The sequence below is a fragment of the Cupressus sempervirens genome, chromosome 8 (assembly GCF_028749045.1).
Source record: "Cupressus sempervirens isolate cs-2001-9-10 chromosome 8, ASM2874904v1, whole genome shotgun sequence".
Taxonomy (NCBI): Eukaryota; Viridiplantae; Streptophyta; class Pinopsida; order Cupressales; family Cupressaceae; genus Cupressus; species Cupressus sempervirens.
Genome location: NC_143125.1, coordinates 254107972 through 254131254, shown reverse-complemented (window position 1 = coordinate 254131254; position 23283 = coordinate 254107972).

Sequence of the window (23283 nt, the reverse complement as noted above, 5' to 3'; positions counted from 1 at the left end):
AGTTCAAAATAGTCTTTCTAGGGGGTTTAAAATATATTGTTTAAGTATAAGTTCCTTATACTTAAGATATATTTTAATAAATGCGATGAATCTTTTGAGATAGGTTTTAGAACTCTCTGAGATAAGATAAAGATTCTAGGAAATTTCAAGGCCTCAAAAATCTAGACTTAGCCAATTTTCAGGGCTTCAAAATTTTAGGCTTAGCCAAATTTTAGGATTCTACATTTTACCCCAGCTTGGTGTTTTTTTGATGTGTGTTTGTTTCTTTGAGCCCTCATCTTGTGTGTGGTCATTGTTGTAGTTTGTTTGTGTGTGTTAATTTGGTAGTGGCATTTAGAGATCTGTTGGTTGTCGGGATTGAGGTGAAGTCTTCCACTGCAATATTTATGATCCCAATATGATGTTGTCATGTGCATTCATACTTGTAAAATTTTTTTTTTTGGCTTGTATTTGAATCCTTGTTTCAAGGATCTCCGAGCAGGGCATTACAAGTCTTTTGCCAAGAAAGAATGCTCCATCACTGGTGCTTTTTTTGTCATCAAGATTTCCTACCCAATTAGCATCAATAAAAACTTTTAAGTCAAGTTTTCCTCCAAGTTTGTACCATAAGCCATAGTCTTCAATGCCACTCAGATATCTTAAGATTCTCTTTATTGCCATCATGTGGTTTTCTCTAGGTTTAGCTGAGAATGTTGCCACTATCCCAATTGCTAAGGCAATGTTAGGCCTTGTATGTACCACATACTATAGTTTTCCAATCATTGATCTGTATAAGGAATGATCTACTTCTTTGGAGTCATTATCTTTTGTAAGCTTGAGTCTAATACACATGGGGGTTCCAACTCATCTTGAATCTTCCATTCCAAATTTCTTGAGTATCTCTTTGACATATTTATATTGAGTGATATAGATACCATTTTTGTTCTGTTGTATCTACAATCCAACAAAGAACTTTATTTCTCCAAACATGGACATCTCAAGTTCCTTATTCATTTGTTCTGAAAATGCTTTGCATAAATCATCATTTCCTATGAATAGAGTGTCATCCAAAAATATTTTTGCCAACACAATCTTCTTGTCTGGTCCTTCCTTGATGTATAGGCTATTGTTATCATTTATTCTTTGAAAACCAATCTCTATTAAGTAGTTATGTAGTTCTTCATACCATGCTCTAGGAGCTTGTTTAAGACCATATAGGGTTTTATGTAATTTGCAGAACATGTCCCTTTTGTCTAGATCAACAAAACCTTCTGGTTTTTCAATGTAAACTTCCTCATCAAGAATTCCATTTAAGAATGCAAATTTAATATCCATATGATATACTTTGAATCCTCTATAAGCTTTATAAGTCAGTAAAGTCCTAACACCTTCCAATCTTGCAACATGGGAAAAAGTTTCATCATAATCAATATCTTCTTCTCGATAATATTCTTTACATACCAATCTTGTTTTGTTTCTCGAAACTTTTCCATCTTCTTCAACTTATTTTTGAAAACCCATTTTCTACCAATTACATTTTTGTCTTTGGGCCTAGGTACAAGAGTCCAAGTTTTGTTCTTCTTTATCTATTTTATTTCTTCATTCATATCCTCAATCAAACTTTCATTTTCCAATGCTTTTTTAACACTTCTAGGTTCAAATTCAACAAGTAAACATGTACCTTTTAGTTTTCTTCTTTTCATTGTTATATCAAATTTATGTCTAATGATCTGATCAGGTGCATGATGCCTTCTAACATATTTAGCAATACAGGTTGTTTGGCTTTTGAATGAACTGCACTATCTTCATTTTGAATTTCAACTTCTAATACAAGTCCTTCTATCTATGGCTTGGGTTCTTTAGACTTGGTATCTATTAACTCGATAGCTTCTGAATGTGACTTGGGTCCCTATAACTCAGTTTGAACTTCTTGCAACTTGGTAGCTAATGGAGATTTGGTCAACTTGGGAGATGAAATCTCCTTTTTGTCAAATATATTTTGGCAATATATCAAGTTCATAGTAGATAAATCTTTTGTAATGTTCTAGTTCCTTTTTGCTTTCTTCTTCAGTCTTTTCTGCAAACTCATCAATTCTCACATGTGCACTTTCTATGCTTTTGTGAGTGGATAGATTTAGACATTTTTATGTTTTTCTTTTCTACGAATATCCTAGAAATATACCTTCTTCACCTTTTACATCAAATTTTCCTTTTCTAGATTCTTTCCAGATATAACATTTGTTTCCAAATGCTTTCAAGTAACTTACATTGGGTTTGTAGCCATACCATAGCTCATAGGGAATTTTGTTTGAGTCCTTCAACTGAACTTGGTTCAAAGTATGAATTGTAGTGCTGATAGCTTCCTTCTAGTATTTGATAGTAACGTTCTTCTCAATCATTAGTGTCCTTACACAATCCATGATGGATCTATTTCTTCTTCCAGCTATTCCATTTTGCTCAGGAGTACCAGGGGATAATACTTGTCTTCTAATTCCTCTTTCTATGTATAAATTGTTGAGTTCATTTAAGATGAATTCACCAACTCTATCTGATCTTAAGTATTTTAATATTTTTTTAGTTTCCTTTTCTACTCTAGCAAGATACCATTTGAATTTCTCAAAAGCTTCTAATTTTTCTCTTAGATACATAACAATCATCATTCTAGAATAATCATCAACAAAAAGAATGAAAAACTTCTCTCCACTGTGAGTTTCTATTCCAATGGGTCCACACAAATCACTATGCATAATTTCCAAGACATCTTCTGACTGATAGTTTTTTCTTTTAAAACTAGTCTTTCCCATTTTACCAATTTGACAATTCTTGCATAATCGAACATCAAGTTTCTTCAGATTAGGAAGACCTCTTACTAAAAAAGGTTACTGATCTTGATCATATTATCAAAGTTTACATGACATAGCCTTCTATGCCATAACCAACTTTCTTCTACTTGAGCAATGCAACATGGAGTATCACCAAGATCAAGATAAAATAGGTTACCTTTTGTTTGTCTGCATGATCCAATTAGATTTCTTTGGTTATCCAGTAGTCTTGCTTTTCAATTCATGAATTCTACCTTGAATCCAATGTTTTTCAGCTATGACACACTCAAAAAATTATGTTTTAGTCCTCCAACCTAGTAGGCATTGCCACATACAAGTTCATTGGTTAAAGAGATTCAACCTTTCCCTTTTATGCAACAGGCTTCATTGTTTCTAAATCGTACACTACCTCCATCATAGTGTTCAAACTGTTCAAACTTAGTTTTGTCTCTAGTCATATGATGAGAACATCCACTATCTATGATACATGTGTCATTTTTTCTAACACAAGAGACAAGTGCCATCTTATCTCCTTCATCATTAGATTCATCTTTTACAACAATATACACTATTTCATCTTCACTATTATCAAAATCTTTAGCCATAAACAAGTTTTGTTTCCTTTTTCTTTGTAGGATTTGTGACCTTTGAATTCCTTCTTGCCTTTGTGCTTGTAGCTTTTATTTTCTTCCTTGCTTTCCCTGTTTAGGCACCTAGCAGCAATATGACCAATTTCTTCACAAGAAAAACATATTAGAGTGATTTTACCTTTGTAATTTTCTCTACTCCTAGAATATTTCTTTGCAAGTAAAGCTTAAACAATTTCAAAATCACTGTCTAAACTTTCTTCAATTTCTTCTTCACTTTTTGATTGATTATCTTTTATTTTCTTTCCTTTTTCTTTGAGTGAGAGTTTAGCTTCAAATGTAGATTCAATATTCTTGGAGGCAAAAACATAGTTGCCAAAATTTTCTAGTTCAAAAGTTGTCAATCTTCCTACTAGGGCATCCAAGCTTAACTTGTGATTTGGATCACATCTCTTTTCTTACATAGTAGATACTCTAATTGCATAGATAGGAAGCAATGTTTTGAGTACTTTACTTACAACTGTTTCTTCTTTGATTTCTCCTCTAGATGCTCTAATTGCACTAACACTAGCCTTGATTCTTTCCACATATTTTGCAACATTTTCATCTTCTCTCATCCTCATTTGATCAAATTGTCCTTTAAATCTTTCTACTTTGGCTCTTCTTGCATTGTCATCTCCTCCATAGATTTCTTTCAGCTTGTTCCACATATCAAAAGCAGTTTTATAATCTTTGACCTCATCAAATTCAACATAATTAAGAGCATATGCAATGTCAATCATCATGATGTTATGGTTCTTGTTCTTAGCAATGTCATCAACCGATAATGTTCTAGTGGGATTTTTATATTCTTCATCAAAATATTTTCATCTTGAATCACTGATGGTAGCCAGATGAAGCCTCATAAGTCCTTGCCATGCTGTAAAGTTATCTTTGTTCGACTTTGGAATCTCTCTCTTGTAAGACATCCTAATCTTTAGCTTAGGTCCTTGAAACCTTCTCTACAAGAACAAAAGCTCTGATACAAATTGTTGAAAATATAAGAGGAGTAACTAAGAGGGGGGGTGAATCAGTTACCACTAAAATATATCAATTGTTGTAACTCGATAAATGTACAATGTGAATTAATTTAGTGAATCTTAAGGTGTTATCATTAATTAGTTGTAAGCATGAAAGAAATAACATGAACACATGAGACACCAAGATTTAACATGAAACCCAATTTGGGAAAAACCACCAATGTAACTAGATATTGTTTTTCACTCTTCTAAAGTGAGCCCTGTTAGGAGCCAACCCTGTTAAAGGTTACAAAACACACTATCAGGTGTGACCTTGCTAAAGGATTTAATCACCTTGTTAGGAGTGGCCTTGCAAAAGGTCTTGAAATAATTCAAAGGAATTGCCACCTTGTTAGAGGATTTACAAATGGCTACTAAACCAACTTTTTAAAGATATTTTAGATCACTACTATAATGATTAGAGAGTAACAATGAAATGAAATAATTGTGATGCAACTAAATTGCTGATTATAGATCTCTGCTCTAGTTCATACTTGATCCTTTTTGATCAAATAACACTTTTCTACTCCACAAGGATACCTATGTATCCTTCAAGTTTACTTCCTCTTCTTATCTCTTTTCAACTCATTCAACTTATACACATCACACTCATGCTTGAAATCACAACTTGACCTTTTACTTATACCTTTCAGATTGTCAAGTTGGCTCAAATATAAATTAGAATAGCCAATATTCATCACCTTAGTCGGCTAGAATCAATAGGTAAATAATTAAGCTTTGTATGCCAAAACAAGAAAAATCCTTTGGTAGTTGACCTAGCTCAGTAGAAACTAATTCTAAAGTGATTTACTATGTTAACCAATAGAAGCTTGGTTAAAACTAAAAAGTTACAAAATTCCTTTGTTAATTGAGTGAACTTAGTTAGCTCTGACTCTATTCAACTTTCCCTTTGTTAACCGAGTGAGCTCGGTTAATACTCTTTTTTGCTTAACTTCCTTCGATGCCTAAGTGAACTCGATAGAAACTACCTTCTATACATAGTAAGCTTAGGAATGCTTGGTAGACTAGGAAAACTATCTTCATTGATCAAGTGAGCTTGACATGCACTGACTGTCAATTGATATGACATTTGTGTAACATCAAAGACAACACACAATTGATCAATTGTATCCAACAATCATCAATCTATAAATTGCTTCCATCTAACTTGTCTCTCTCAGATAACATCATATAAAAGTTATACATCAAAACGATACATTGTTGTAAACCAGTTTCATACTTAGACAAATTTTTGAGTACCAAAAAGCTAAGTATCTTTATTTATGAGGTTTTCTACAAATGTACATCATGTGTTGGCATTAATGAAAATAATTACATCACTACATATATCCAATTTTCAACAATACCCCTCTCTTTTCTACACCATCTTGGTGCACTCACCCATAGCTTTTTTATTGTTTTCTTCCAATTGTTCCTTCAAAATTTTCATTTCTACCTCCATATTTTCTAGTTGAGGTTGTGCATTTGGTCCTTTAGAGGAACCACTTGTAATCATTTTCTCTATTTCTTTACACGTTCTATTTTCTGTTTTCACCTTTGCCTTTGCATTTTCCAGGTCTCCTTTTAACTTTTCAATTTCCTTCTCCAACTCTTTTTTTCTCTCTCTCCACCTTGAATAGTGAACTTTAGACCATAGAGTTGATACTTTTTTTGCCACACTAACTTTTTCCACATTTTTGTACTTTGGATAAATCCATAGATAATGGATTTATCTCACTCTATGGTGGATTATTATCTAGCTATGGGGGAGAAACAATCATAAACTCCACCATTTCTTTATTGTTTTTATATGTTGGAAATATCCTACTCGATGCCAGTTCTTGAGAATGAGGCACCTCAAGTACATCCTTCTTGAATGCATTATTATTTTTTCTATTTATCTTTTTGGTTTTTTGAAAATTTGTTACAAAATTATTGAATTCAAAATTTAGTCTATTGATACAATACAATGCTTGAAAGGAGCAAGAACACTTACAACATTGTACTTGTCTCCATCGATGCCTGAGGTTGTAATAATTGTATTTTGAGGATTAACAATGACATCACCCCTTCCTAATCATGCCCCACTGTCACTAACAAGTGGATTTTTTGGACTGTTCTAAAGGTTTTGTGCTAAGGAAGTTACGATTGACATTGTATCAATATGAGTATCCAAAACCTTTTTCTTCTTTGCATAGTGACCTTCAACTATAGGGATCTAGTCAAATTTCAGTCACATCATACCTTTTGAAGATGAAACAACTTGGGAAATTATAGATCCACCTTGGTTGAATAATGGCTTGGGTTCACCTTTTTTGATGAACCTGATGGGTCATCTGACTCATCTCTAATGACTAGTTTATGACTAGGATTCGGTAGCTCTGGTACTAGGAGTAGATACTAATTTTCTTGACCTAATATGCTCATCCCACCATCACCTGGATAACCCATTTTTTCTTTTATACTTTCCCTTATGCCATATTTTTCCCTTGTCTACTAATTAAGTACAACATATTGTTTAGTTGAATGAAATTTACTACTACTAGTAGTAGTTGGAGTAGTGGATTTAATGGAACCAGTGGCAATGCTTGTGGCTATAGATGAAGGATCCTTAAAAACCTCATACTCATTGCCTTCATCATCTACATCATGTTGTGTTGTTGCTACATTTGGATGCTCATCATCCCATAATTTTATAAATGTTTCATCCTCAAGCAAGTTTTCAAAATTTGCAGAAGTCTTAGGTTTGCCAAGATTCTTCCTCATCTCCCAAAATACATTAATTTCTTATTGGCACTAATGTGCAACTACACAATATTTATTTATGGCATCTAGAAGATTTTTTTTACTTGGATGATCCACTTTTTGGTAGAAATTGTAGTATGTTATGGGCTACATTTTTTCTTTTTTTCTATGCAATTCTTCAATTTATACAGACAATTCTTGTATTGAAATATTTGTTTTATTGCAGCATTTCTCTATCTCCATTTTGACCTCTTCCCATGAGTCTATATTTTTAAATCTTTTAATAAATGCCACACTCTCATGTTGACATTTTCTTGTGGATTTCCCATTTAGTACAAGCTTTGTACCAATTATGTTTAGTGGATCATACTGCTAGTGCCCGGCAACATCAAATTAAAAAACTACAAGAAATTCTTGTACCACATTGAATGCTCTTCTCTCAAATGTGAACCCTTTGCATTCGATAGGAATGGAAGGAAAAACAATTTTCTTTTGTTGAACATGAAACAACACATCTATGCTTTCCATCTGTTATACATATTCCAATGCAAACACCATCTCTATCACATGTATTGGAAGTTTATAGGGCTCTATAACTAAACCATAAAATCTTAATACAATGTACTCTTCCATAAAGTACTAGTTGGCCAATTGAATTTGACTTCCCAATTGAATTAATTTTTTACAAGACAATGGCAATCTAGGCATTGAAGTGCCTATAATTTTATGATAAAGTGGTTCCAAAATGAAGTCTACAAAGTGGTTGTAGTTCCCTTGGGTATCATCCATCCTAATTATAGATGTCTATTCAAATATTATTTTATCAAACTTAAGCTAAAGCTTATTTGTTTCAAAAATTTGATGATGCATTGATAACAAAAGATAACACAAGTAGATCATGTATCTAAATGTCTTCTGTGATAGTGGCTCTAACCCTCTTTTAATCATTACATTTTTTCATTTATGTGATGTACAATGTGCACAATATAATTATATCTTATGCATTGTTTTAGACAATGAATATTGAAAATCATTTCATAAACATCGGCACCCACTTTCTTATTACTTTCCAAACCTAAAAGCATTGATAATAGAGATACAATATCCTAAACCCACTGCAAAAAAAAATCTAATTTGTAAGGAGTTTTATGATCATGAGTCAAATTGAATGTGTCTGCTAAACATCTAATATAATAATAATTTTTATCTAAACCTATATTGTCATATATTTCTACCAATTTTTCTAGGTCAATGTGGGTTGGGTTTTGTTCTTCAAACCCAAGGTCCAATAATCCACCAAATTCACTCTGCATGATATAAAAATTTACCTCCTATGTATTTTGATTCACAATTTCCTTTCTTTTTTCATCACATTTTTTAGCACAAAGTATTAAAAATTTTGGACAAGGGAATACTTGAGGGAACCCCAAGTGAGCAATTCTGCCAGTCCACATTGCAACTTTGTTTACAATGCACCCTATCATGATGTTTGATTTAATATATTTTGACTCCATTTGTGCATCATTCCACTTATCTTCAATTGCATATCTTATTTCCTTGATACTCCTTCCATAGATAACATGATCCAAAATATCATGTAATTCATTAGTAAAACCTAGCATTTTAACAAGTTTATGCATGTCAAAATATAGTTTATTGATCTCCTGTATTTTCTTTTGGGTTGCAATTCCACTATTAGTGCCACTCCTCTTGTATGTTTTCATCATTGTTGAAAAATTTATAGAACTATACACAAATAACATTTTAACCCTAAATTGTATTTCTAATTTTTAACTTTTCAAGTAACCTAGCCGCTAGAAAGTAAACAATTTAGGCTTTAGTGCACAATAAATTGGAAAGTAAACCTTGAATTCTTTACCCAATACTAGTTACTAAGCTACAGTAAAAAAATATGTTCAAGATCTTACCCAAAAAGTTGAAACTCTAATTGATAACTATTTTTTGTGACATTGTGAGCTATCTAGGAAGACTAGGTTTGCATTGCAACTTGTAAATTGTGATCTGCAATTGCTTTCTAATGCTCCAATGCTTTTATTGAATCTTGGATTGGTAATTTTTGCACACTATAGAGATCAAAGTTTCAATAATGAAAATTAAACCTTACGGTCTACACAAAAGAAAATTTTATAAGTTACAAAATCGAGAGACTCAAGCATGTGTTTGATATTAATTCTAACATACATTCTATAATGGACAACTAGTATTATAATTATTTGTGAAACCATAATAGTGCAAAATAACATGTTACAATATGACTCCACTTCTTTTTGAAGACTTCTCTTCTAGGGAAATTTTGAAAAAAAATTGAACGTAGCCAAAATCAACTCGAAATAAATCTTGAGTCATCGATCTTTGATGCTCCAATGGCGTTAGCCATTGATCTTTACATGTCCCATTATTACATCACAGTCTACATCAATGTCACATATTTTCTTTCTGTGAGATTTGAAAAAGCAAGACTACTTTGGCCGAAATCGACCCAAAATATGACTAGGGTCATTTGATCTTAGTTGATTGAACAATGTGTAACATTGTAAACAATGCATATGCTACAATAGATGTTATGTCAAGTATGCATATATGCTCTTTCGAGGAATATGTGAATACAAGTCGATTGTTGCTAAAATTGGTCCAAAATTCATTTGGAGACATTGATCTAAGTTGATCGAATGGTGTTCGGCTTGGTGCCCTATCTCACATGTCATTATGATATCCACCCTCCATGTCAAAATGATTAAAATACATCTTGAGCCATTGATCCTTGCTTATCCAACAGTAGTAGTGGTATCCCCTTTTACATTAACAAAATATTAATCTTATTTTATGCTTTTGAGGATGATTAGAAAAATATTAAGGACCTAATATATTATAGTTAAATTATTATAATTCATATAGCATACTTAAAGTTTTAATTATAATTAAAAAATTATTACAATATTAGTACTTAAGTGTTATTATAAAGCACATTTATTATTTATTAGAGACTAGAGATGACACATGTCTTTTTTCCAATTGCATTTATAAAAATGGTTTAATTTTCCCCACATTTGCACAAAAATAATCTATGGTCATTGATCTAACCTGATCAAATGGTGGTACTATGAGCATAGTGATTTCACACCTGATCATATTTGCCATGTGTCTTCTTTTTGAGGCATTTGGAAAAGCTAGTTGGCTATTGCCAAATTTAGTTTGAAAAACATCTAAATTCATTGATCTTTGTTCATCCAACAATCATTGTGACATCACCTTTTAATATTACTAACAAACATGATAGTTCTTAAATATATTAGAATATTTTTAATTTTAAAAATGAATTTTTTTTTCAATCATACTTTAAATTTAATTGTAAAATAAGCCCATCAAATGGAGAGTTAAATCTAATTGTAAAAGTGACTATCAATTATGTTCCAAATATTCTTTTATTCTATACTGCCAGTGTTGAAACTAAACCATAATAACTATTTATTAGAAAAATGACAAAATGCCAAAATATTGCATAAGAAAGCATAAAAATAAAAATATAATTTTATATATAACTCCAAAAAATTTATTAATATTCCTTGAAAATTACAACCTTAGGTATAATCAAGTACAATGATTTTAATTTGATTAAACAAAATAGAAAGTGAAACTAGACTTCAGGGGAAAACCCTAGTACTTTTGTAATAGTCATTATAGAAAGCATGGAATCGAACTAAGGTTTTGAATTCTTCTATCCACGAGTTGTCCTATGCTACTCCATCCAGGTTATACCATTTTTGGAGAACATCCAAGATAACTCATGTCCATTTCTTATGGTGCTTCAACTTCCTAGCAGTCAAGCTCAACAAAAATGATTGTAGGGCCACATTTTGGCCAGGTTCCAAAAGTTTGAAGATTTCAACCACCCAAGGGATCCCCACCTCTAATTCTACATGAGAAACAATATCAATGTCATCACCTGAGTATTCTACTTTAAAGGTCTTCCTCAAGAGCAACGAAATGTCGACCCTTTCTTCTTTGAGGTCAAGTAGAGACACTATAAAATGGGATGTAATGTTAGTGTTGACATGATACCTATTCTCATTCTCTAAAAACTCATTCCCTAGAACCATTTTCATAGAAAGAATAATGAAATTCATAGTAGGAACAACCTCATTTCAAATTGACAAGAGGTTTTCACCAAGGATGTTAGCTAGAAAGACCTTCTGTTCATCTTCCAATTTTCATGTTAGGAAAAATGGAGTGTCCATCTTAACTACACAGAAAGGCTTACTAGTCTACCACCAAATAAATTAGACTAGAATTGAACAAGCACTAAAAGTATACCTATTACCAGACTATGGACTACTAAAAATGAGATGAGAAATGACAAAAGAAGTAACTCAATTTCCTATAAATAAGCTAAGTGGCCGAGAAATGGTCCCTACACATTTGTCCATTCAAATTCTAGTTTAATTATTTTAAATTATCAAATCTTTGCAAATCTTAAAAATAAATGCAAGTTTGTACTAAAAAAGTTGTAATGTGTGCGAAGTCGATGGAAGAGGGAATGCCACTAATGGTGACAAGACATGTATTTACTATCCACTGCAAGTGGTACAGGCTGGAAGGAAATGTGTCACCATTCTAGAGACTTGAACAAGGTCAAGGCTTCATTTGAGATGTTTGGCCCAAGATAAACCTCCAACCATTGATATATTATCATCAAATGATAGTCTATAAATCAATGTTACTTGTTACACACGTGTGTTGGAAATATGAATTTTATTAGAAAAAATTCCCAAAAAGAAATTACTACATGCATCAATTCTTGTTCACATCTAACATGTGTAGCATGTATTGTGAACTATTACTAACCAATAAGTATGTACTAGAAAGTGAAATTATAATTTACACAAATTTAGAAAGTAATAATTAAATATATCATCTGATTACTCTAAAATAACTAGAGGCTTAGAGCCCAAAAGAAAACATCATTTCCATTGAAATATCAAATGTCAAAAAAAAGGGTTTTACTTTGTATTATATTCTTTGCATTTTCTTTACATTTCATCATATATATATATATATATATATATATATATATATATATGTATGTATGTATGTATGTATGTATGTATGTATGTATGTATGTATGTATGTATGTATGTATGTATGTATGTATGTATGTATCTGTGTGTGTGTGTGTGTGTGTGTGTGTGTGTATATATATGTATGTATGTATGTATAATATACCAATAATAGTTGTGGTTTCATTCAAAAAGGGAAGCTATGTATGTATGTATATGTATATGTATGTAAATATATGTGTGTATGTGTGTGTGTGTGTGTGTGTGTGTGTGTGTGTGTGTGTGTGTGTGTGTGTGTGTGTGTGTGTGTGTGTGTGTGTGTGTGTGTGTGTGTGTGTGTATATAATATACCAATAACAGTTGTTGTTTCATTCAAAAAGGGAAGCAACAAAGCTTCGAACCATTATATTTCAAATTCATACACTGTTGACAATATGTTTTACAAAATAAACCCTAACTAAACTGAGGATTCTTCGTGTAACACTTCTTTTATCCTTCCAAAATAATTGAAGTTCCTATTTTTCTATTCCATCGCATTTGCAATTTGGTCTTCAAAATTAGCAGGGTTGAGACCAATTTCAACAAAAATTTCTTGGAGGTCTGCCTTTTCTTGCTCCTTTTTGAGCTCTTTGATGGTGTCCCTATGATTAGCAAAGAGAACCTGTGAAGCTGCAATAAGCCCAGTAGTAACATCACTTTGTTCCTTATCCTCCTTCATATTAAAATTTGGGTTAAAAATAGGGCTTGGATTTTCATTTGATGATCCTTCTTCCACATGTAGTCCCATTTTTACCAGCCAACTACTTGTTTGATAATGGCAACCACTGAGCAAGATGTCTGTAATTTAAAGATTTCTTTTTCAACTAGATTCCACTATGCCATAAATGCAATAGGACATTCCACATACGTGTCATCCTATAGAAACCTCACTTTCTATCACTCTTTTATTTTTGTCTAAGAGTAATTTTTTGATAATCTAACCACTAATTTGAAAAATGTACTATTAATTTCTAGTCATTGATTCTTTGAGTAATCACATCATTTTCTAGCACATTCACCAATGCATTATATATTTTTTAATAGACAAGAAGAATCGCCTAATCAAATATATATTTTTTCCAATAAATGAGAGAAATTACCTAATCAAATATATATTTTTCCAACAAATAGGAAAAACCGCCTAATGCAATATAATATTTTTCCAATGAATGGGAAAAATCAGCATATACAATATATACCCTTTGTATCAAAAGGGGCAAAATTGCCTCAATTTTATTAAATTTTGTAATGGTTGAAGAAAAATCACATCTATAATTAAAATTTTTTTAACTTCGAAAAAAATTGCCACCATCAAATATTTTTCCCCCTGAAAGTAATGCTAGATTCACAATGAATTTATACAATTTTTGGGGAGGGGATTTTCTTAAAGTTATCCCTAGATCCTATGTCTCATCAATGATAATATGTGTGCTATCAATATTCATGGAATCACAATCAATGGTGATATATGGGGGCTCAATAACTATCCCTTCAACATTTTCTTCTACTTCCTTGTTGACTTTATATATATTCATTATAGCATACTTTTTCTATTTTTGCTTCTAAAGTATTGGGGGTTGGAGTCCCTACTATTGTTGTTGTTGTCGCATCCATTTTTGATAGGCTAGGTGGCATTGGTAAAATTTTTATTACTTAATTTGTAGCCTCATAAATGTAGGATCTACTCACAAGTTCATTCAATACCTTATTAACAAGGTTTTTAGTATGCTTTGTTACTTCTTCTTTCAAAACTCCCATGTGTCTTATTACCCTCATCTTGTCTCGCACAAGTGGGTTAAGTCTATGCATGGTCCTTTCCATTTTTGGTTCTTTACATCATAACATTTTGTGATAACCTCTTCCCTCAAAGTTTTTTTTTCCTTTTTTGTCTTTAATTTGACTTCATTCAATCTTTCATATAATTCTTTTGGTAGTTCTCCATGAATTTACAGTAAAGACTTTCTTGAACTTGATCATATATTGAATAATTGTTACATCCAAATTTATTTTTCATAAAGTAGATGTATATCATAATATAGCTCTAATTTCTTAAGATCACCTTCATTCAAGATAGAGTCATTCATGTTTTCAATCTTGGGCTTTTAACTTCTTTTTTGTTTGCTACAAGATTCACCTTCCTCTTGTTGTTGTATTTGAATTTTAGGTGGAGTAACTTGTCCTCTCATCTTTCTTCCTCCATAAGTAGTTATTAATTTTTGTCCTTGCATTGTTCCAATAGCTATCTCTTAGATTCTCTTGGTTTATGATGCTTCTACTTGCTCTTGATTTATCTCCACCAATTTGGTAGATCTCCTTGTGCTAGAAGTTCAAATGATTGAACATGAATTATACTAACATATTCTTCCATGGGCTAATCAAACATAACTAATGGTGTTGATGGTGGTAAAAAAAATTATGGTGTAGGTTGATGGACCTGCCATTATTTACAAAGGTGGAACAACAAGAATATCCTTCTGACCAAAATTCCTCATCTTAGATACAATTTTTTTAACATTAGAAAAATCTTGGGGTTTCATCTTTATTTCTTCTACAATCTTCTTTATTTTACTATCAACCTTCCTCTTTGTGTACTTTTTAAGCTTGATGTCTCCTTCATTTTTCTTCATAAGTTCCAAATCTTGAATTATTAGCTATATCAGAATTTAGAATCCTTTGTGCATAACCTTTAATTGCTTCTTATGTGACTTCATGTCCAAGTGAGTCAACATACATTATTCTAGGAGTGACTACCTCCATACTAGTGAAATTAGTCTCTACCATAAAACAAAATTCATCTCTATATTTTTTGATCTCTGAACTTTGCTTCACTTATAACTAAAGGTTTTTCACAATAAGTGTTGTGATATTGTCAATCTTTTCAATAGGGTGTCTCCTATAAAAATATATAATCTTTTTTATTATACACTTCTCATTGGTACAATCAGATAGAGACATGAATAGAAATATTTTTGATAGATGGGAAAAACATATATGTGATCAATGATTGAAATATGAATTGTGCATTACTTATTTTCTTTATCCTTTCCAAGTTGTCTACTAGTTGGATTCTCATAATTTTTCACAAGTTTATTTGAGCCTTCTCAACACATAACTTATATGTTGCATGTACAAATCTAGCCACTAACTCATCTTCCCTTGAACTAGAACATAGCTTAGTGGCAATAATCTTACTCACAAATCTTATATCATCCTTCTTAATCTGACGAATTACTATCCCTCGTCAATTATAGGTTGATTTAGTATTTTCTATCACAATTTTATTAACATTTTGGTGAATTGATCCTTGATTTATTAAGCCACTTACTTCATGAATAAACTCAACTATAATATCTATTACTTCGACACCCATCCAAAATTTCTCATCATGAATTCTACTCAAAATAATCTTAGTCTAGTCCTCATTAGCAAACTCATAGTAACACATATATTCCTATATCAACTTGACCTAAGTGCTTAAACTCTTAAATTACATATCATATTTGTATATCTTATCAAATTCATCTAAAATTTTATTCTCTCCTATAGCCTCAAACTTGCAATAGGTGTAACTCCTAATATCTTCCAAGTATAAAACTCCATCAAGAATTTGAGAAAATGTGGTGTTAGGGTCATATTCTACAAGTAGTATAGGGAACATCTTCAATTTATGTCTTTCTACCTTCATTATATTATGCAATATTTATTCTTCCATCTTTCACAAATTAAACGTTTTCAAAATTAAATTCAATAAGATATAAATACCTTTAAATCACAAACTAAGAATTTCTTCATGAGAATGGTGGAATTCTTTGCTAACTCATTAAAACTACTTGAAATTATCTCTCCAAATTTCTTCTTAAGTATCCTAAAATTTTTGTTTGATCAAATGGTTCCTATCCATCAATTTCATCCATGAAATCCATTCAATTTTATTATACATTAATTGTGTAAGTACACAGGACTAAAAGGTTATTTGTTTTAACTAGAGAAGTATTTTCTATTCATGCCTTCACATATGAACTTAGATATGCATGCATACTTAACTTTATCTTCTCATCCATATCAAACTATTTTTAATTTTGCAAGTCTTAAATTGATCTCTCAGGGGCTAAATAATTTCCCAATGTCATTTCCCCTTTACTTATTAATGAATAGATTGCTTAGATTGGTAAATGTTTCTCAGTAACTATTACTGACTTCAACTTATTCTCAAATGTATCACTTATCTTCTTTTCTACCCATATTTGTCTCCTTGCATGTGTATTAACTTTAACAAATATTCCATTGAATATTTCTACATGCTCTTTCACATCTTCTTTATGTCTTTCATTATTTTTTGCATTCCTTCTCATGTTGTTGGCATTCCTTCTATAATTCATGTTTTGTGATGTCATATTATTTGTTCTCATATTGTTCATCCTACAAGATCTTGGGTTATCTCCAAGATTATTTTAAATATGACATGCTATCACATTGTTTCCATATATAGGTTCTCATTGATTGATTGATCGATAATCTAAAATCTCTAACAATATGTCCAAGATTATTGCACTTGTAACATATGATATTAGATGCTCCAATAGGTCTACTAGCTGCAAGGTTAGCATCTTGATACATATTGTTAAATCTAGGTTTCCTACATTCATTATCTCTATGTCCATAAGCATAACAATTATAACAATAACCAAAAATAGGGTTAGTATACTTACTTGTATAGTTCTTCTTCATGTGACCAATTTCATTACATCCAAACAAATTTTTCACTTCTTTATGTTTTTTAGATTCTTTGGGTACTTCCTTGATCATATACTATAGATCTCTTAGATGATTCTCCCTCATAGTAACTAATAACAATTAGATCACCTTTTAGGTATTTGTGCCATAATCTTCTCATATATATTTTTTGTGTTAGAATAAAACTTTTCAAGATGTTTCTTTGTCTGTGTAAGTTTTCCTTTCACAATAGTGTTGTACTTCTCAAGTTTTGTAAATTGTAGCTTACTAGACTCAAATTCAAATGTCACCTTGTAATTTTGGATTTTAGATTTACATTCTTAGATCCCAAATTAGATTGAATTTTCTTCTCATCTTCCATCAAAATCATCTTAATATTGGTAATTTCAAGCTCATATTTTAGAATCTCGTTCTCCTTCGTAAGCTTAGAAACTGCATCATCATCCTTCATCTAATCATCTAACTCTTACTTCTTGGAATAAGTTGATTCAATTTGCTCTTTCAACTTCTAACTGTTGAAAAGAGATTGTTTGAAGTATGAAACCTATCATATAAAAATCATTATTTTGTCAACGATGTCAAACCTACTACTTTCTAGTACTTGACAACTTTTTTTTGGTCTAAATTCTATCATTTGATTGATTGATGAAGAGGATTTGAAATAAAAGAATAACCTTGTACCTAGAGAAAGGTAGAGTTATATGGTGCATAAATTGATCCTTAAGACCAAGTAAGACATTGATGATATTATGTATTGTTGAGCTACTTAAGGTTAAAGTGAATGGTTTCTTTAGCTAAGCCAAGTAGAAGTGTTTTCATGAAAAGTGTTTGCCAAGCTAAGCAAATAGTGTAAGTCGACGAAACTTAGTTCAGGCTAAGAAAAATTCAATCTATCCCAAGTGTAAAAAAGTAAGTAGGTGCCAAACATTAGTAGAAACATAGTAAGTTTCAAGTGTCATGAAAATAATAGTGGTGACTAAGAAAGGAAGAATTAGTTGATGTTGAGCATCAGAAGACTATTATTGTTGAGTGAATAATGTGGATGCCAAGTGGTAGCACCAAAAGTTAATCAAAGATTTGATGAATCTAAGCTGACAAAGTTAATTTCTTGAATTATGTGAAGAATATGGAAGATATGTATGATAAGTTGGTGGAAGACAATTCAAGGTAAAACATTTTGAAGTGAATCTAAGGACGATTGTAAGAGAAGTTTCTAGGGGGAACCTAATGGAAAGAAGGAGGATTTGATGAATCTAACCTAATCCTAAGATTGACTATTGTGATTAAGTGGAAAAATATCATAATTATCTTTATAAGGAGATTCAGGGCCAAAAGTAATGAGTGTTGTTAAGAAGTTGAAGGTGTTGCTTCAGATGGGGGCCAAAGGAATGAATATGAAATTAACATAATGAGAAATAGGGCTTAAGGAGTTCAAGGCTTGAATGGTGAACATGCTATTAGAGATGAAGGGTATGAATGCCAAGTAGAATGGAAGACTAAACCAAAGATGTATAATCTACAAGTGAGTTATATTTTATTGTCAAATCAAGTCATAAAGCTACTTTTTAATCATTGTATCAGTCTGGATAAATCCTTTGGATTAAGGTTGACCTAATAGTCATTTGTAAATCCTTTAACCGTGTGACATTCTAATGAAATTTTCTAAAGTCCTCCAACAAGGGTTACTCCTAGGTGATTGAAATCCTTTAATTAGGTCACATTTAAAAGTGCATATTGTAACATTTGATAGGGTTTGCTCCTCACAAGGCTTACTTCAAAAGAGTGAAAATTGGTAGGACGTTACTAGTGGTTCTTCCCATATTGGGTTTCCATGTTAAATCCTTGTGTCAAATTATGTGAATGATTTTTTTATATTTTATGTTTACATTACTGCAAAGATATTTTGACTTAAGATAGTGAACTAGTAAGTTATGGAGTTGTTGGATGATCTAATCAATGCATGCACTCATATGTTTGGCAAGAACTGAAAAGTTTTATTTGTAAATTTGGACCTTGGATAACTTATTCACCCCCCCTCTCAATTATTCAAAATATTACAAAAATAGGAATCAAAGTGTTTAGTTCTTGTGAGGAAACATTTTGAAGGTACTAGAAGCTAAAGATCAACATGTACAAAAAGGAGGTACCCAAGCTAAACAAGGATATTTTTTCTGGATGAAATTTGTTTACCTTGATGAAGCTACATCTAGGAGGACTTGGAGACTTTGCACATCAACTATAACTACTTAGTATGTAGAAATTACTGGAGGTATGATAGTAGAATAACTAAAAAAAAAGAAGGAACACAACTAGGCAATGTTGGAGATCACAAGTGCCTTAAGCTATTCTAAGTTTGATGACATCAAAGATTATGCTACTTCCAAATAGATGTGGGAATCCCTATAAAAGATCTATGGAGGAGATAAGAATGTGCTAAGAGCCAAATCTAATAGTCTCAAAGGAAATTTTGATGAAATGAGAATGCAAGAAGGTGAAAATATACTCTAGTATTGTACTAGAGCCAAGAAAGTTGTTAATGTTATCAGAGGATCAACTAGAAAATTTGAGGATGAGATTGTGATCAGCAAAGTGTTGAGAAACCTACTTCCTATATATTCTTTTAGAGTCTTTACTATACAAGACCTAGGATGTACTTCTGGTAATGATTTGACCCTTGAAGGATTAGTTGGTAGTCTTACTACTTTTAAGCTTTCAAATTTTGATAATTTCAAAACAAAGAATGTTGAATCTACTTCCAAAGCTAAATTGTCACTAAAAGAGCCTAAAGAAAAGAGAAAGAAAAAGTTCAAACATGTTCTAGCTGTAGTGATACAAATAAAGATGATGCAGAAGAGCTTAAGCATTACTAGATAGGAGATTTCATAGAGACAAAGGGAAATATAAAGGTCCGTTACCTATCATGTGTTTCAATTGTATTGAAGTTGGTCATATTACTGCAAGGTGTCTAGAGAAGAAGAACAATAGAAGTGGAGACAAATACAGAGGTAAAAGAGATGAGAGTAGAAAATATTATAAAGATAAGGGAAAGAAGGCTTGCTACATTGTTGAAGAGGAACCCAATGAAGATTTAGATGATCATGATGATGAACTTGTGTATGCCACAATGAAGGATGATCCTAATGAAGATGAGGCAACTGCATTAGTTTCTTATGTGAACAAGAATGACAGATGGATCATTGATAAGGGTTTCTCTAATAACATGACTGGAGAAAAAATACAACATGTAAGGTTGAATTTGGAAACAAAAAGGCTAATAATTATAATGGTAATGGAGAGCTCATTGGAAGTGGTGATTAGACTAGAGGTAATCTATTTTATCTTGACATGAATGAAGCGACTTGTCTTTTTGCACAATTTCATGATGTGTGGTTAGGGCACAAAAGACTATGTCATTTAAATTTTGATAATTGGTCAGTATCAGTAAGATGAAGAGAGTGAGATGTATGCCAAATCTGAAGAAACTAGATAGTGTAATTTGTAAATAATGTCAGTTAGGAAATATGACAAAGTCTAGTTTTAAGACTAAGATGCATACTTCAAATGTAATTTTGGAATTAGTTCATACTGATCTATGTGGACCAATTAGTAGGCAAAGTTACAAAGGTGACAAATACTTCATGTTATTTGTTGATGATTATTCTAGAATGATAATTGTTATGTTTTTGAGAGAGAAATATGATGCCTTCCAAATGTTTAATTTGTACTTGGCTAGAGTTGAAAAGAAAAGTAGTAAAATTCCAAAGTGTTTGAGATCTAATAGAGGTGTAGAGTTTACATCAAATGAATTTAAAATTTTCTATAATGATAGAGGAATCAAGAGATGGACCTCTGCACCTAGAACCCCTCCACAAAATGGGATAGTTGAAAGGAGGAACAAATATGTGATGGATTCTGCTAGGACATTGATGATCGAGAAGAATGTTGCTTTGAAATACTTGAGAGAAGTTGTTAGTAAAAGAAGCAACGATCACATCCGAAAAGGACCTGCCCGGCGTAGATCCGGGTGATTGATGGAATAAACACCGGACATATCCCATACTTCTCGCTCCCACCGGCCGGCTGATGGAAATGGACTGACTACCGGAGATATTCATGTTATTTCGTCTACACTGGTTTGTACACGAATGCGTGGGTTATACCGAGTACTTGGTGAATTATGAACCGCTTCAAATCTTCGTCTTCGGGAGGGATAATCAACTCCGCGGATATCGATCAGAACTTGGGAACGCGTATGGGTGTGGGATTTCGGAAACCATGGCAATTGAAATGGGTAGTCTATCTCGGTATATGAAACATTCTCGTGTTCTGATCTTTCCATTTTTTGCACCCATCTATTGGGTCATCTATGCTTTGAACCGAGTACAAGTGAAGAAAGGTACAAGTATTACACCTTTTGAATTATGGTATGGACACTCATCCAATGTCAATCATTTTAAGTTATTTGGAAGCAAATTTTACATTCTTAAGGACAATAGGAAAGGTAAATTTTATGCTAAAAGTGAAGAAGGTATATTGCTTGGTTATTCTACAAGAAGCAAAGCTTATAAGTGTTTATATAATATCACTAAAAAAATTGTGGAAAGTGCAAATGTAAAAGTTGATGAATATACAGAAATACATGAAGAAGAACAAAATGAGAATCTTGAAGATTTAAAAAAAAATTGTGTACTAGAATGAAAGCATGATTGTTGATGATTCTATAAATCAAGTTGCTAATCAACTAGAATCAGTGACTGTCAAGTCACATCCAATGGATGTCAAGTTGCATTCAAAAGATGAGTTAAAGTCTTATGCTAAGATCAGAATACAAGAAAGGAATATTGAGTTACCTAATAGAGATGCACATAGTGAACCTAAGATAAAATTTCTGAGAAGACCTATATTATCGAGGAAAAAAGAACAGAGCCAAGACAACCAAATTATTTTAGAAGAAATTACCCTGCAGAGAAAATTATTGGTAGAAATGACAAGGAATAAATTGAAAAATGATACATGCTTGTGCCTTGATGAACATACATGAATCTAGAACTGTGAAGGATGCATACACTATAAATGTTTCATGCTCTAAACCCTTCTATCCAAGGTATTTCATGAGATCAAAATGCTTGGATGTCATCTTAGAGCTCTCTATCCATGGAGTGCAAGAAGTGTGTGTTAAGCTTAAAATGGGCTCTCACCTAAGCCTTAGAGACACATTCCTTGCTAGTAAACCATGCAATGGGAGGTTCTTTGAGACAAGAGAAACAATGCAAGTCTCCATGATGAGTTCCTCAAATATGTAATTCAAATATGGATTAAACTACCATGAATGTGTGAAATGTAGTTATGTTAAACAAGAATAAGAGTGTTACAAGATCCAAACTACTTACTATGTGAGCTAGATTATTGCGAAATGAAAGCTAAACTACATGCATTTACCTAAATGATATGGATGATAGAATGTAGACAAGAGGATGGAAGTTTTCCATGAAGCTCTCAAGGGTTTGAATGATAAACCTGTAGCATAACAATACTCAAGAGTGTGGATCCTTTGAGAATGGGAGAGCTCTTTCTTTTAAAGACGTATAGATGGTGGAGATCAAGATCAATGGATGAAGAATCAAGAGAGCAATTTGACTTTGGCATGATCCATGTGCAAGAGGAAGTTGACCAATAAGAAAAGAGTTGACTCTGCATGTGAGACAAAAAGCCTTTCTTTTAATTTTGAAATAGGAATAATGCTTTATGTGTGCACATTGAGTGGGTTAGAAGAATGCGGTCTTTTATTTAATTAAAAGGGAACATAGTATAGTCAAACTATAGGTTATAATAAAATTAATTTACTTTTAGCAATTTGGTCTAGGAAAATGATGAATTAATTTTGCCAAAATGCTAAGAAGGGGGCTAATAGTTTAGATGATCATTTTTAGCTAATTATATTTTACCTCTTTAAGTAATGTGTGACCAATCTGGGAAGACATTACATAAAGAAAATAGAAGCCAAGTATTTTCCTTTGCCTCTAGAATATTTCCTTGCTAGCAGAGCTTCAACCACTTCAAGATCACTATCTAAACTCTATTATGATTCTTCATCATTGTCTAATTGTAGATCCTTCAACTTTTTCCCTTTTTCTTTGAGTGAAATCTTGGCTTCAAATGTTGATTCAACATTTTTGGTAGCTGGCACATAATTGTCAAAGTTGTCTAGCTCAAATGTAGTCAATCTTCCAACTATGGCTTCTAG